Genomic DNA, 16124 nt, shown 5'->3' on the forward strand with positions numbered 1-16124 from the left:
TCGTGGATGCTCTTTACTCCCTTTTAAAATTAGCACATTTTCACCATTAGCACTACTACATTCTTTCTTAGACACCCAGCCCCACATTTCAGCTCTGCCTCTTCACTAGGGAACACATGAGGGGGATGCCGAAGAGAGATAATTGCAAAAACATGGCGCTTTATGCTTCAGTTGCCAGCTTTTCCCACCCCAAATAATACACTGGAATCTCAAGTCATGTGTAATTCTTTCTGAAGAAAGCATAGAACTATTTTGAAGGAAAATGCATAAAGAAAAGTGATTTGTTTGAAGGGAGAAAAATGCTACTTTTTCCCATTGTCAGGATTATCAAACTGTTTGTTTTTAACTGCTTTTATCCCCGTATGAGATAAAGAGAAGTCAAAATGAATTCATTAAAGTCACGTGAGCTTATTTTTCAGGAGATGGGTATTAATATTTTATTTTAGAGTCTCTGTCATTCAATCTGACAGGTGTGGCCAGGCAGGGTTGCTGAAACCAACTCATCCCCACTCTGGTCTCATTTCCTCTCCTTGGATAACAGTCACAGAAGCCACATGCCAATGTGCTGAGAGTCACATTTTCCATCAGCAGCGTTTTGCTATTTGGAAAGTCCTTAAGCAGTTGTGCCGGCTGCCTTGGAGTTACCTGCAATATGGCTCATGTGTTCCTCACAGACTGCCTGGGAAGCTTTGTTAGTCTCAGAGGCATTTATTAAATGTTTAAAACAAAGGCAAGTTACCTTTGTCTGTCAAATCTGTTTTTGAACATGGTCTTGAGTTACTCTGCGTTTCAGGATAGTGCAATAATTCTGTGACGATAAATGAGAATTGGATTTGAAAACGAAGCACCAGTTGTTCCTACTTCTGTCCTTTTCTGCAGAAGGAGATCTGTGTTGTGTAATTCAGCTTTCATATGTGCCTCTTCTGGCACCTGTTTTTGCATGAGGATATAGAGTACACAGAAATTTATTGTTTGCCTAGAAATTTCTTATGTTCACAAGTTGATTGCTGCTCAATCTGTGGCTCAATGGATGACTATGAAGTGTAAAAATAGTTAAAAACATTTCTAAACATTTAGTTTCATTGTTTTGTTTCATTAGTTCAATGTTCACAGCAATAAATGGTTCTTAAAACATCTCTGAAAAGTCCAGTGGAAAACAGAAAATATGAAGGAGGAAATGACCCTTTCTAGCAGAGGGTAGGTGCAGAAGCTCAAACCTCCCTTTCTTTTCCTGATTCCATTCGTCAGTGCTCTGCAGAAGTGGCCCCTAGAGAAAAGTTTCTCTACACATGTCTTGGTGATAATGTGGAAGCTCAGCTAAGGTACATCCAATCTTCAAGGTCCTGAGTAAAATAATGAGAATCTCTTCACCACTTGGCTAAAAATTTATTCTCCAGGAAGAATCTAAACATTGGGAAAACAAATTAATTAATAGCAGACAATGAAACATCCCCCAGATTGGTACTTCGTTACTGAAATCAGTCCCCGAGCCATCCTGAAGACTCTGGAAGGGATAAGCAGGGGACTGGTTCAAGTTTCTACTGTTTCTGGCATGATCTCCCACAAACCTATCAAGGAATTTCCCTTTAATCAAATGTTCACATAAAAGACAACAAATAAAAAATCTTAAAGAAAATCAGAAAGGGAAAAATTTACAAAGAATTATCAAGAATGTTTGGTGTATTATTGGTAAGATGCATTACCTGTGTGGGAAGTAGGACTTACCAGAGAGAACCTATTGATCAGTTCCATTTATCCAATAGCTGTGACTGCTCAAAATGCTGAGGTACCACCCCAGCCACCTGCAACAAAGTCTGAGGCCAGAGGTGGCCAAATTGCCCAAGTGTGCAATGACTTCAATGTACTAGGTACATTGCATTGTACCTGGGACAGTGGAATGTAGAGAAGACCTCTATTAGACATGCCCTCTATCTTTCCTAATTCAGCAGTGATTTTATGAATTAGATAATTGGTTTTCCTCTGCAGATGTTTGCAAGTTTTAAGCAATTAGTCTCAATATTTGCATGAACCTTTATTTATCTTAGAGGAAGGTAATTTGGTGCTATCTGTCTTTGAAATTGTTTTCTAGTCCTTTTCCTCTTGTTTCCCTAGGCACCGACTGAAGACAAAAGAAACTTCTCCAGTGGATGAAGTTGTCCACTGGCATCCACAGCAATGATGTCCTTGCTTCCCAAAGTGTACACATTGTTTGCTGGTGAGTGAGCAGACTGGGTTGTGCCATCTTTCCTGCCCCCACACATGAAGACACATTCCTTTTCCTCTCTAAATAACCTTGAAACAGGCTAAGCTTTCCAGAGCTCATTTATAGAAATCCTCGATTTATGCAAACACAGTATCATGCAAAAGAATTAAAAAGGAGAAACAGAATTTTGAAATAGTAGTGAAAGGGAAGAGCTCAATGAGGACCACCCTGGAGATGGAGAAAAGATCCAAAGTCTGTTTCCAGTTATGAGCTTCTAGGAGGACAATGAGTTATATTTAAAGTAGTTCCAAACCAGGTGAGGATGGAGAGGTCATCTGTGTTGAAGAGGGGTGGGGCAGCATGGCTGGTGGCAAGTTGTGACCCTTGTTTATAACTAAAATTAGATAAGTTTGCATACAAACAAAAAACAATGTGCCTTTGGGTATAGTGACTACAGTTGGGCAGACAGAATGGGGAAATAGAGAAAGGCTTCACTTAGGATGGAGAGAGGGTCAGACCGGTGTTATTAAAACATTTGGAGTGGGAAATCTTGGCTTTGTGTCTGAGCTCTGCCAGGTTGTAGTTACTTTGGGTAATCCATTTCAACTCTGTGGGTCACAGCTTAGTTGTCTTTCAGTGGTGGTATTAGCCAGTGATTCTCAAATTTTTTGATCTAAGGATGGCTTAACACTCTTAAAAACTGTAGAGACTCCAAAGAGTTTTTGTTTATGTGGAATCTATGTGTTGATAATTATATTAGAAATTAAAATGATGAATTTAAATAAAGATATGTATTAATTTATTTATAATAACAGTAATAAGCACTTTTCATATTAACATAAGATATATTTAAGAAAATTAACTATATTTTCCAGAACAAAAAACAGTTTGGTGAAAATGAGAGACAGGACTAGCTGGATTTCCTAGGCCGACTAAGAATTCCTAAGCCTAGTTGGGGAAGGTGACCACGCTCACCTTTAAACAGGGGCTTGTAACTCAGCTCACACCTGACCAATCAGGTAGTAAAGAGGGCTCACTAGAATACCAATTAGGCTAAAATCAGGAGGTAAAGAAACAGTCAAATCATCTATCATCTGAGAGCACAGGGTGAGGGACGATGATTGGGATATAAACCCCAGGCATTCAAGCCGGGAGTGGGCAAACCTCTTTGGGTTCCCTCCCATTGTATGGGATCTCTGTTTTCACTCTATTAAATCTTGCAACTGCACACTCTTCTGGTCCGTGAATGTTCCGGCTCGAGCTGAGCTTTTGCTCATCATCCACTGCTGTTCACCATCGTGGCAGACCCGCCATTGACTTCTACCCCTCCAGATCCGACAGGGTGTCCACTGCGTTTCTGATCCAGCAAGGCGCCCATTGCCCATTGCCCATTGCCGCTCCCGTTTGGGCTAGAGGCTCGCCATTGTTCCTGCACGGCTAAGTGCCCGGGTTCATCCTAATCGAGCTGAACACTAGTGGCTGGGTTCCACTGTTCTCTTCCGTGACCCACAGCTACTAATAGAGCTATAACACTCACTGCATGGCCCAAGGTTCCATTCCTTGGAATCTGTAAGGCCAAGAACCCCAGGTCAGAGAACAAAAGGCTTGCTGCCATGTTGGGAGTGGCCGCCACCATCTTGGGAGTGGCCCACCACTATCTTGGGAGCTCTAAGAACAAAGACCCACCCAATAACAAAAAGATTAATGTTGGTTTGCATTTTTGCAAATCTCTGTAATGCAGCTAGATTCTCATATCTGCTTCTGTAGATTGTGTGTTACAATATCACATATCATGTAGTCTCTGGAAAACTCCACTGTATAAGATAAAGAATGAATAAGTGAAACAATAACTAAGTATTATGAAAATCGTTTTGACCTTGCAGACTCCCAGAAAGGGTCTTGGGAATGGGAAAGCTTACATTTACATTCCCAAGGCACAATAATATCACTCTCTTCATTTTGTGCCTGTAAGATCCTCACAAAGTCTTTGGTCATTATGCACCTATTCCTTTATCTGTGATCTTCAGACCCTTGGCAAAAGGGGAGATATATTAGAGTCCTAAACTTCCCCCTCTATCCTCCTTCATCCTTCAAATAATGCAGTGGAATCTTCCCAGGACACCTCAGGCAACTCTAGGCCCCAATACCACCTGGTATCACCCTATCCATTTCTTATTCTGGAAGCTAGTCCCTCAGAACGGACAGGCAGAAGAGGTAACTCTGACCTGACTTCAGCAATGCTCCTGAGCTGAGGGCATTATTTCATCACTTTACTCTGACTCTGATGTAGCGGAGAAACATGGGCTTTTGAATTGGACAGGATTGGACTGAATTCCAATTCTTGATTTATGTGACTTGGGCACGTTAATTAATATCTTTGACACCCATTTTTCTTGTTTGCAAGAGGTTAATATATATGGTTGCATAAGGATTAAATGTGGTACTATATGCAGTGCTTGTGAGACTCACGGAAGGACTTAAAAATGATAATCATTGCCAGGCATGGTGGCTCACGCCTGTAATCCCAGCACTTTGGGAGGCTGAGGCAGGTGGATCACCTGAGGTCGGGAAGTTCGAGACCAGCCTGACCAACATGGAGAAACCCCATCTCTACTAAAAAAAAAAAAAAAAACAACCAACCAAAAAAAAAAAAAAAAAAAAGAACCTATTAGCCAGGTGTGGTGGCGCATGCCTGTAATTCCAGCTACTCGGGAGGCTGAAGCAGGAGAATTGCTTGAACCTGGGAGGTGGAGAGTGTGGTGAGCTGAGATTGTGCCATTGCACTCCAGCCTGGGCAACAACAGTGAAACTCCTTCTTGAAAAAAATGAAAGATAATCATTATTATTAGAAAAGAGTATCCATAAGCCCTGGAGAATAAATAATGAAGAGAACTATTTGAGAGGGACATACTCCCCACCATTCATTTATGCCTATGTGAGAAGTTCCAGTAGTTCAGTGGTACTTAATCATTTTTGCTTTTAGGAGCCCTTTATGTTCTTAACAATTCTTAAAATGAAAAAGAACTCTTGTTAATGTGGGTTCAATCTACAATGTTTACCATAATAGAATTTTTCCTTTTTTGATTTTTAAATTAATATATGATTTAAATACAGTGAATTTTACCTAAGTTTTATTATTAAGTCTATGATCTATTTTCAAGTTAATATGGTAGAGTACAAAATATAAATAGAAGTTCATTTACACAGAGACAGGGTATCAGAAATGTGCAGACAGCTCCCTCAAGTCTTCGTCTGAGTATTAATGAGCATACATATAAAAGAATACAACACTGAGAAAGAACTACCTGAAAGGAACACCCAGAACCATTCATGAGACTCACACCTGGCTGGCGGTAGTTTGTGTCCCCATGAGTCAAAGTAGAAAAATAATTCTGTAATATGTAGGCACTGGGTACTCAGAAGTATATAGCTTCAGTACTAAGGAAAAATTAGCCCTAGACTAAAAGTTCCTTTGATCTCCCTTAAAAAAAACATGTAAAGTACACCTCAAAAGGGTTAAGCTATTTACAAGAAACTTAACTGCATCTCAGAACAAAGCTTAAAAATATTTTAAGTTATATTAGTTATTTAAAAATATTATGTTATATTAAGTTAATATAACTTAAAATATTATAAAATATTATAAAATTTATTGTTTAATTTACTTATTAAAATAATATAAAATAGTATACAATATTTAAGTTATATTATATATTATATCCAGCACCCAACAAGATAAGATTCACAATGTTTATATCTAATCAAAAGTGACTAGGCATACAATGAAGCAGTATGATATAATTCATACTGAAAATGACAGTATATTTTTCATCAAAAATAATCCAACTTAGAATTATATGCTGAAAAAAATACATCTTTTAAAATGAAGACAAAATTAATGCTTTTGCAGACATTCAAAAACTGAAAATATTCATTATTTATTAGCATACCTGATTTGCAGGAAATGATAAAGTCCCTCAGGCAGAGAGAAAATAATACTGGAGGGAAATATGTATCTACATGCAGGAATGAAGGGCACTGGATATGGTTTTTTGCAACTGCTTTTGAGGACTAAGTCATAAATTCTTTGCCAAGTCCAATTTCTAGACACATACTTCCTAGGTTTTGTTCTAGGATTTTCATAGTCTGAGGTCTTACATTTAAGTGTTTAATCCCATCTTGAGTTAATTTCTGCATTTGTAGGGGTTCAGTTTCAGTCTTCTGCATATGGCTAGCCAGTTTTCCCAGAACTATTTATTGACTAGGGGATCCTTTTCCTGTTGTTTTTTTATGGGTTGATTTTGTCAAAGATCAGATGCCTGTAGGCACATGACTTTATTTTGGGATTCTCTAGACTGTTCCATTGCTCTGTCTATTTTTGTATCAGTGCCATGCTGTTCTGGTTACTGTAGCCTTACATTATGGTTTGAAATTTGATAATGTGAAGCCTCTGGCTCTGTTCTTTTTGTTTGGGATTACTTTGTCTATTCATGCTCTTTTTTGGTTCCATATGAATGAATTTTAGAATAGTTTTTAAGTCTGTGAAAAAATGACGTAGGTAATTTGATAGAAGTAGCATGGAAACTGTAGATTGCTCTGGGCAGTATGGTCATTTCAAGGATATTGATTCTTCCAATCTATGAGCATGGAATATTTTTCCATTTTTTTGGTGTCATCTGTGATTTCTGTCGGCCGTGTTTTGTAGTTCTCCTTGTAAAGATCTTTCAACTCCTTGGTCAGCTATATAAGGTATTTTATTTTTTTGTGGCTATTGTAAATGGGGTTATGTTCTTGATTTTGCTCACAGCCTGTGTGTTATTGGTGTACAGAAAAACTGATTTTTGTATGTTGATTTTGTATCTTGAAATGTTACTAAAGTTGTTTATGAGGTCTAGGTGCCCTTTGGTGGAGGCTTCAGGGTTTTTAGGTAAATAATCATATCATCAACAAAGAGAGATAATTTGACTTCCTCTTTTCCTACTTAGATGGCTTTTATTTATTTCTCTTGCCTGATTGCTCTGGGTAGGACTTCCAATACTATGTTGAATAGAAGTGGTGAGAGTGGACATTCTTTTTGTGTTCCAGTTGTTAGGGGAAATGCTTCCAGCTTTTTCCCAGTCAGTATGATGTTGACTGTGGGTTTGTCATCAATGACTCTTATTATTTTGAGGTATGTTCCCTCAATGCCTAATTTGTTGAGTTTTTTTTTTTTTATCATGAAGGGCCGTTGAATTTTTATTGAATGCTTTTTGGCATCTATTGAGTTGATCATATCTTTTTTGTTTTTATTTGTGTTTATGTTGTGAATCATATTTATTGAGTTGTGTATGTTGAGCTAACTTTGCATCCAGGAATGAAGCCTTCTTGATCATGGTGAAATAACTTTTTGATATGCTACTGGATTTGATTTGCTCATATTTTGTGGAGGATTTTATTAGGATTATTGGCCTGCAGTTTTCTTTTTTTTTGGTGTCTCTTTCACTGATTTTGGTATTAGGACGATACTGGTTTTGTAGAATGGGTTAGGGAGTGATATGGTTTGGCTGTGTCCCCACCCAAATCGCATCTTGAATTGTAGCTCACATAATTTCCATGTGTTGTGGAAGTAACCCAGTGGAAGATAATTGAATCATGGCGGTGGTTTCCCCCATACTGTTCTTTTGGTAGTGAATAAGTCTCATGAGATCTGATGGTTTCATAAGAGGAAACCTCTTTTGCTTGGTTTGTCATTCTCTCTCATTACTGCTGCCATGTAAGACATGCCTTTTGCCTTCTGACATGATTGTGCGGCCTCCCCAGCCACATGGAACTGTGAGTCCATTAAACCTCTTTTTCTTTATAAATTACCCAGTCTCGGGTATGTCTTTATCAGCAGTGTGAAAATGGACTAATACAGAAAGGAATTCTTCCTCCTTGATTTTTTGGAATAGTTTCAGTAGACTTGGTACCGGCTTTTCACTGGTAGAATTTGCCTATTAATCCATCTAATCTAGAGCTTTTTTGTTTGGTAGGTTTTTTTTATTACTGATTCAATTTCATAACCATTCTTAATCTGTCTAGGGTTTCAATTTTTTCCTATTCCGTCATGTGAGACTGTGTGTTTCCATGATTATATTCATTTTCTCTAGATTTTCCAGTTTGCGCACATAGAGGTATTCATAATAGTCTCTGAGGATCTTTTGAATTTCTCTGGGATCATTTTTAATCTGTTCTTTGTCATTTCTGGTTGTACTCCTTTGGATCTTCTCTTTTTTTGTTTCTTTGTTAATCTAGCTAGTGGTCTATCAGTCTTGTTTTTCCTTTCAAATAACTAACTTTTTATTTTGTTGATACTTTGTATGATTTTTTGAATCTTGATTTTGTTTTGTTTGACTCTGATTTTAGTTATTTCTTTTCTTCTGCTAGCTTTGGAATTATTCTTTCTTTTCTAATTCCTTGCATATGATATTAGACTGTTAATGTGAGATCTTTCTATCTTCTTGATGTAGGTTTTTAACTTTATAGACTTTCCTCTTAACACTGCTTTAGATACATCCTAGAGGTTTTGGTATGTAGTGCCTCTATCTTCATTTATTTCAAAGAATTTTTAAATTTCTGCCTTATTTTTTGTGTATCCAAAAGTCATTCAGGAGCAAGTTGTTTAGTTTCCATGTAATTGTGTGGCTTTGAGAATTCTTTTATTGTTGGTTTCTATTTTAATTCCACTGTGGTTGGAGAATATGCTTGTTAAAATTTCAATTTTTTTGAATTTATTGAGACTTTTTTATGAATGAATATGTGGTTGATCTTAGAGTATGTTTCATGTGCAGATAAGAATAATTTATATTCTGTGGTTGTTGGGTGGAATATTCTTTATATATTTATAAGGTCCTATTGGTTAAGTGTTCAATTTTTAAGTCCAGAATTTGTTAGTTTTATAACTTGATGATCTGTCTAATGCTGCCAGTGGGGTATTGAAGTTCCTCACTGTTGTTGTGTGGCTAAGTCTCTTCCTAGGTTTAGAAGTAATTGTTTTATAAACCTGGGAGCTCCAATGTTGGGTGCATATATTCTTAGGATAAGTAAGTCTTCTTGTTGAATTGAACTATTTATCATTGCGTAATTCCCTTTTTTACCATTGTTGGTTTAAAGTGTGTTTTATCTAATACAAGAATAGTGACTCTTGCTCTTTCTTTTTTTTTTTTTTTTTGAGATCTTGCTCTGTCTCCCAGGCTGAGTACAGTGGCGGGATCTCGGCTCACTGCAAGCTCCACCTCCTGGGTTCACGCCATTCTCCTGCCTCAGCCTCCCGAATAGCTGGGACTACAGGCGCCCACCACCACGCTTGGCTAATTTTTTGTATTTTTAGTAGAGACTGGGTTTCACCATGTTAGCCAGGATGGCCTTGATCTCCTGACCTCATGATTTGCCCCCCTCGGCCTCCCAAAGTGCTGGGATTACAGGTGTGAGCCACTGCCCCCGGCCGACTCTTGTTCTTTTTTGTTTTTCATTTTCATGACAGATCTTTCTTAATCTCTTTACTTTGAGCTTTTGGGTGTCATTGCATGTGAGATGGGTCTCTCGAAGACAGCAGAAGGTTCTGTCTTGCTTTATTTCAATCCAGTTTGCCACTTTGTGTCTTAAGTGGTGTGTTTAGACTGTTTACATTCAAGATTAATATTTATATGTGTGGTTTTGTTCCTGTCATGGTGTTGTCACCATGTTGCTTTGTAGACTTGATTGTGTAGTTGCTTTATAAGGTCTGTGGGCTGTGGTATCAGGTGTCCTTTTTTCATTTCTATGTTTAAAACTCTTGTATCTCTTGTAAGGCCTGTCTAGTGGTAATGAACTCTCTTAGCAATTGCTTATCTGGGAAATATTTAATTTCTCCTTTGCTTATGAAGCCTAATTTGGCAGGATATGAAATTCTTCTTTGAAATGTTGTTTTCTTTAATAATGCTGAAAATAGACCCTGATCTCTTCTGTCTTATAAGGTTTCTGCTGAGAAGTTTGCTGTTAAGCTGATGGGATTCCATTTGTAGGTAACATGACCCTTTTCTCTAGCTGCCTTTAAGATTTTTTTTCCCCCATTGACCTTGGAAAGCCTGATACCTATGTGCCTTCAGGATGGTCATCTTGCATAGTATCTTGCAGGAGTTCTCTGAACTTATTGAATCTGCATGTCAACCTCTCCGGTAATATTGGGGACACTTTTGTGGATTATATTCTCAAATATGTTCTGCAGGTTGTTTATTCTCTCTTCTTCTCTTTCAGGTATGCCATTGAGTTGTGGATTTGGTCACTTTATATAATCCCACTTTGTCCATTTTAAAATTTATTAGGTTTTCTTTGTTTTTGTCTGGCTTGATTGATTCGGAGGCCTGATCCCTGAGCTCTGAAATTCTTTCCTCTGTTTGGTCTAGCCTACTGTTAAGGCTTCAAATTATATTTTGAAATTCCTCTAGTGAATTTTAAAATTCTAGACATTCAGTTTGGTTGTTTCTTAATATATCTATGCCATCTTTCAAATCTAGGATTGTGTTTCTGGTTTCACTGGATTGGATTTCCACTTTCTCTTAGATCTTGTTGAGTTTCCTCACTATCTAGGTTCTGAATTCTATATCTGTCATTTCAGACATTTCAATCTCATTAGGATCCATTGCTAGGAAGCTAGTGTGATCCTTTGGATGTAATGAAATGCTCTAGCTTTTTGAATTGCCAGATGAACTTATGGTTTTTAACAAATACATGACAGATAGATAGATGGATAAATAGACGTTAGTTTGTATACATACATATATTTCTATACTCTAGGATCTGGAAACAGTGGTATTCCCACAGCAATGAGGACACCCAGCACTCAGAGATCTTGATTTCTAAATACCATCTTCAGTAAAAGGAACTAGGCTTCTTGGGAGAACTGGTTGATCCAGGGCTGGAGCAGGAAATGTACAAAATGAGGCTGAAACATTTTGTGGTATCAGATAGTAAGAAAGTCTCAGAGGAACAAATGAGCCAATAAGAAAAACTTCCAATGGCCAAAGATGGAACAATTGGAGCAATAACCTAATTTATGATAATATATGCAATCTAAAGAATAAGATAAATGTCCATGACTCCACATTGATATGTTAATGATTGAATAAATAAATGAGTGATAAACAACAACATTTACAGAGTTATTTAAACTACATATTTACATGGTGTATTAGTCCATTTTCATACTGCTATGAAGAAATACCCTAGACTGGTTAATTTATAGGCAAAAAGAGGTTTAATAGACTCACAATTCCACATGGCTGGGGAGGCCTCACAGTTATGGCAGAGGTAAAGGACATCTTACATGACAGCAAGCAAGAGAGCATGTGCAGGGGAACTGCCCTGTATAAAACCATCAGATCTCATGAGACGTATTCGCTATCAGGAGAACAGCCTGGGAAAAACCACCCCCATGATAAAATTACCTCCCATGGGGTCCTTTCCACAATATGTGGGGATTAGGGGAGCTACAATTTAAGAAGAGATTTGGGTGGGGACACAGCCAAACCACATCAAATGAAATGAGGGAAATAGGAAATCACCATTAGAACACCATAATAATAATTACTTCAAGCAATCCACCAATAAATGCTAAAATTAGTGGGCAAAAGTTTAAGGAGAAATAAGATTTTGCATAGACCAAATTTTTATTGATTACAAAGTGAAAAGTTGTGATTTACTATGGAGAAACCCGGTAGACACAGCCTTAACCAAATAATTAAATTTATTATCACCAGTGTCAAGACATATTGATATCATATATTCCCAGAGAAATACATATCACCACCTCTGTGGCATTCCCTTCGCATATCCATAACTTTAATCTAATCATGAGAAAATACCAGACAAACCCAAGTTGAGGGCCATTCTACAAAATCTCTTACCAGTACTGTTTTAAAATGTCAAGGTCATGCAGGACAAGTACAACTGACTATCAGATCAGACAATACTAAAGAGATATGACTACTAAATGCAATGTAGTACCCTGGACTAGATCCTGGATCAGAGTAAATATGTTAATGTAAAATCTTGTGAAATCCAAATAAATTATGTAGTTTAGTTAGTAGTATTATATCAATGTTGATTCCTTAGTTTTGGTAACTGCATTATGATTATATGAAATGTTGACAGAGGAAACTGGGTGAAGGGTATACTGGAACTGTTTGTGCTTTCTTTGTAACTCTTCCGTAAGCTTAAAATGGTGTCCAAAACTAAAAGCTTTTAAAATAGTTCAAGAAATAACCTAGTGAGAAAAGTGGCATTGTTTTACATTTTTGAAAATCAATTTAATGACTGTCTTTAATGGGAATCAGATGGATTCTGAATTTTACATTCAATCTGTTACAATATTATGTGTCATATAGCCTCTGGAAACCCAACTATATATTTGTCAGAAAATGGGAGTGAAAAAGGCAATGGTGTCATCATAAAAGTAGTTTTGACTTTGTGGATTCCTGGAAAGGGTTTATGGGTCCCTTGGCCCTGTAACACATTTGAGAACCAGTGAATTAGAGTAACACTCTTGAGTTCTCTTTACCATTTAGGGTGATTGCTGAGTTCCGGAGACAGACTGGGCTTCTGCTTTCTTTTGGTGGAGGTGTCTGCTTGCAGAAAATTTATGTTCTGGGGTGAGTATTTAATTTTGAATAACGTTATCAAGCTCATTTTTGGCTACATCTAACTGTATTGAAAAAACAGCTTTGTTACTATTAAATCAGACCTATTGATCTCTATCTACAAGAGTCCTGCTGTATATCTTGGTTAATTCAGAGCTTGGCTACATCTAACTGTATTGAACAAATAGCATTGTTACTATTAAATCAGATCTATTGATCTCTATCCACAAGACTCCTGCTGTATGTCTTGGTTAATTCAGAGCTTGGCCTGGTATCAGAGGTGTTGTTTTCCTCCTACATCCATGATATGAGCTTGTGTGATTCACAATGGAAGGATAAAGGAGGACAACATGGCAATAAATAGGGAGTGATGGGAAAAATCGTATCAGGTTCACCAGGGTAATCCATGGATCCTTTCTCTGAGTTCATTCCAGCCCAAAGAAGGATTCCTTCTTTGTGTGATACCTGCAATACTAAATTTACTTAGGTTCAAAAGCATTAATAATAAAGTAAATGACTATCATATGTGTCTGGTTATAAATCTTTTCTTCCTCCCATGATGAAAGCTTGGCTACTCATTTTTACTCTGAAGTTCATAGTCATCTTCCTCTTGAACTAAATTCTGGGGAAAGATTGATAAGCCATTTCAATATGGCATCCTATGACAAATAAAGCTTTGGAAACTCAGACATTTAGCCCCTTCCAAACTCAGAAGACAGCTGCTACCCATACGGTCACTCAATAATCACAACATGTTCCCAAATCTTGCTTTGTGGCTGAATTTTTAAAGTACCTCTAGAGTTATGATTGGACAATCTGTTTCTGTTTTACTATAATTACTATTTAATTTGTACTCTACTAATCCAGAATTTTGCATAAACATCCCTCCTATGATTCCTGCTTAATAGAATATTGAAAATCATTTCCTCATTGAAAATGTTTTGAGCTATTAAGAATAAAATACTCTGTTTTCAGAGCAGTTTTTACATTTTCCAAACTAAGGGAGCTGAAACAGTAAAGATTATTTTAGCTTGCCTTTCGTTTTCAGGACTAGCAGGTTCCTGTAATATAAAGGTCTTTGGGGTTTTTAGTGCAAGCCTATTGAGAACTGTAATTTATTTCACCTCATTTCACTTATAAATAATACTATTTTACATGTTCCATGTAAAAGAAAAAAATAATATTTCCTTAAAAATTATTCTATACATTCCTATAATTTAGCCTTGTGTGTGATGATGACCTTTTTCTATCAAAGAAAAATGTATGTAAATGCTGCTATAAGTTAATTATAAATAATGTTGTTGACATGTACAACCTAAGGCACACTTAGAAAATATATTCATATAGCTGGGCGCAGTGGCTCACGCCTATAATCCCAGCACTTTGGGAGGCCGAGACAGGTGAATCACGAGGTCAGGGGTTCCAGACCAGCCTGGCCAACATGGTGAAACCCCTTCTCTACTAAAAATACAAAAAATTAGCTGGGCATGGTAGTGGGTGCCTGTAATCCCAGCTACTCAGGAGGCTGAGGCAGGAGAATGGCGTGAATCCAGGAGGTGGAGGTTGCAGTGAGCTGAGATTGTGCCTCTGCACTCCAGCCCAGGCGACAGTGCAAGACTCCATCTCAAAAAAAAAAAAAAAAAAAAAAAGAAAGAAAGAAAGAAAAGAAAATATATTCATATAACCCTGATTTTGGTAAAACACATTTCTACATATTCATTTCTGAGGCACAGGGTTTCTTATACAGTCACCTGTTTTGAGGTATTTAAAACACTTTTTAGTTTTGTGCTAGTTGCAAAAAATGACATTTTAACATAAACTATCAGTTTTACTTGCAGAGTTTGGTGTAAAAAATATGAAGATTTTATCTCCAAAATTAAGATACTTCTATATACCTTTCCACACGTCTCAAATTTGTGAAGTTTAAGAGGATTTTAGAAGTGATCAGTATCAGTTTACAAAATTACTTGGAACATGTGTTAATCAGTCATCTTCCTTTGCCAAGCTGACTCTGAAATTCATGGAAGGTACCTACACACCAAACTTTAAGTGATTGCATATGCTAGCTTCTAAATATTTATGAGGATTCTTTCAATTTTAGCATTTTGGGTACTAGCAAACAGTCTATTCCCATTACCAAATTCCTAAGCACAACATTGTTTCATTATCAAAGAAAATAACATCTTTTGGGGGCTGTAAATACTCTGTGAGGACAAATGGATTTTCTAAAGGAGACTACTGACCATGTGTTAAACTATGACATTTCAATACACTTGTTTGATTGTTGGTCAAAAACATACTCAAAGGTAAACAACTTGAGCAAATAACAGGCAACTGAAGTTGACCATTTAAAGAGAGGGACAATGAGCATGAAAAATCAAGATGAATGCATTGCTTCAATTTCAGACAACATGAATTAAACACAAGCCACTGCCATTCTGCTTTAATTTAAATAAATCAAATGTTTTCACTGTCTCAGAAAACTAGTTTTTTCAATAACATTTATGACATATTTTTTCTTGGTTTGTGCACCTATTTGGAAAAGCATCACCGAGAGAGTTGTTGGTTATGAAAAAATACAATTCCCTTAGCCATTTACTGGGCTACATCAGTTAGTGGAAAACAGATTTCTCAAGATAAATTGTTATTGGTCATTAAAAACATATAATGCTTCTCCTTAGACAGACTAAATTTATCTGATATGTTTGTATTCCAGGATGAAATCAGAAAAGTGACTGACGACAGGGAAACAGGATAAGATCTATTTTCATACCAGATTTGTTATTCAAGTTAGCTTCAGAACTATTAATAAATATTTCCAAGAGCAGTTTTCATCAACTTAGATTAGACCAAGAATTATGACCACAGACCACAGACCCTCTGCCATCCCAGCTGGCCTCTCCCATCAAGTAGTGCAATGGGGCTATCAAATTTTTTATTTTATTTTACTATTTTTTTCTCTAGTTCTTCTAAAAAAAAGGGGATACATGTACAGTACATGCATGTTTGTTACATAAGCCATTACATAGGTATACGTGTGCCATGGTGGTTTGCTGCACCTATTGACCCCTCCTCTAAGTTTCTTCCCTTCAACCCCCCCACCTCCGCCAACAGGCTCTGGTGTGTGATGTTTCCCTCCCTGTGTCCATGTGTTCTCATTGTTCAACTCCCACTTATGAGTAAGAACATGCGGTGTTTGGTTTTCTGTTCCTGTGTTAGTTTGTTGAGGATGATGGCTTCATCCATGTCCCTACAAAGGACAGGATCTCATTCTTTTTTGTGGCTGC

General features: G+C 37.1%; 1 long non-coding RNA gene across 1 annotated transcript in view; it reads left to right on the forward strand.

Moving 5' to 3' along the window:
- LOC134730293 (uncharacterized) overlaps positions 1-16124 on the forward strand; it is a 462039-nt gene that overhangs the window by 383927 nt on the left and 61988 nt on the right. The window contains exons 8-9 of the long non-coding RNA XR_010112048.1: positions 2113-2215; positions 12766-12849. This is a non-coding gene — a long non-coding RNA (uncharacterized LOC134730293). The remainder of the gene's footprint in view (positions 1-2112; positions 2216-12765; positions 12850-16124) is intronic.

This window comes from Pan paniscus, chromosome 3 (genome assembly GCF_029289425.2).
Source record: "Pan paniscus chromosome 3, NHGRI_mPanPan1-v2.0_pri, whole genome shotgun sequence".
In the NCBI taxonomy this organism is placed as follows: domain Eukaryota; kingdom Metazoa; phylum Chordata; class Mammalia; order Primates; family Hominidae; genus Pan; species Pan paniscus.